Source organism: Poecilia latipinna, unplaced genomic scaffold, assembly GCF_001443285.1.
Source record: "Poecilia latipinna isolate Pla-1442-1.1 unplaced genomic scaffold, P_latipinna-1.0 Scaffold989, whole genome shotgun sequence".
NCBI lineage: Eukaryota > Metazoa > Chordata > Actinopteri > Cyprinodontiformes > Poeciliidae > Poecilia > Poecilia latipinna.
In genome coordinates this window covers 412,212-412,996 of record NW_015113605.1, presented here as the reverse complement: position 1 = coordinate 412,996, position 785 = coordinate 412,212, and the positions used below count along the sequence as shown (strand labels likewise).

The 785-nt window shown below is 43.9% G+C and overlaps 3 non-coding genes across 3 annotated transcripts; all 3 read right to left on the bottom strand.

Annotated features, from left to right (window-relative positions):
* Positions 1 to 28: 28 nt before the first annotated feature.
* On the bottom strand, positions 29 to 100 carry trnaw-cca (transfer RNA tryptophan (anticodon CCA)). Its single transcript has one exon. It is a non-coding gene; the product is annotated as a tRNA-Trp (tRNA).
* A 222-nt stretch (positions 101 to 322) lies between these two features.
* On the bottom strand, positions 323 to 394 carry trnaw-cca (transfer RNA tryptophan (anticodon CCA)). The gene has a single exon. It is a non-coding gene; the product is annotated as a tRNA-Trp (tRNA).
* Positions 395 to 626: 232 nt separating this feature from the next.
* Positions 627 to 698, bottom strand: trnaw-cca (transfer RNA tryptophan (anticodon CCA)). Its single transcript has one exon. It is a non-coding gene; the product is annotated as a tRNA-Trp (tRNA).
* Between the last annotated feature and the right edge of the window lie 87 nt (positions 699 to 785).

Genomic DNA, 785 nt, shown 5'->3' with positions numbered 1-785 from the left:
CTTAGTACTTCTGCAAGTCTTCCTTAGCTGACTCTGACGTGATTTGAACACGCAACCTTCTGATCTGGAGTCAGACGCGCTGCCGTTGCGCCACAGAGTCTTTGCAGACAGCTTCATTGCCGCAGATGGAGTTCTTTGGAGATTTATAAATGACTAAAAAGTACAACAACTGAGGAGTCCGTAAGCAGCAACCATAAAAATTCCATTGCACTTCCTATTTTTATTACAGAATTTCAAGCTGGAATGGTCAACTGTTTTAGTTAACATCTGGAAGGTTAAGCCGAGTTAGAAGGACTTAGTACTTCTGCAAGTCTTCCTTAGCTGACTCTGACGTGATTTGAACACGCAACCTTCTGATCTGGAGTCAGACGCGCTGCCATTGCGCCACAGAGTCTGTACTGTGAAGATCAATGGCCACTGGTCCAGTTCCTGTCAGAGCTCTAGATAACCTGCTGAAGATTTGCAATGCCATGAAGTGAGTAACCTGGAAGCAGCAACAACAAAATGAATGTCTTGCTTGATGTTTGTCTTTATGTCTCTTTACAGTGACAGTTATATGTAAGAGAACAATGCGTCAACCCACCAAAAGATATCTCAGAGAAAGCATTTAGGTTGAGCTTCCCTACTGACTCTGACGTGATTTGAACACGCAACCTTCTGATCTGGAGTCAGATGCGCTGCCGTTGCGCCGCAGAGTCTTTTCAGATAGCTTCATTGCCGCAGGTTGAGTTCTTGGGAGATTTATAAATGACTAAAAAGTCCAACTACTGAGGTGTCTATAAGCT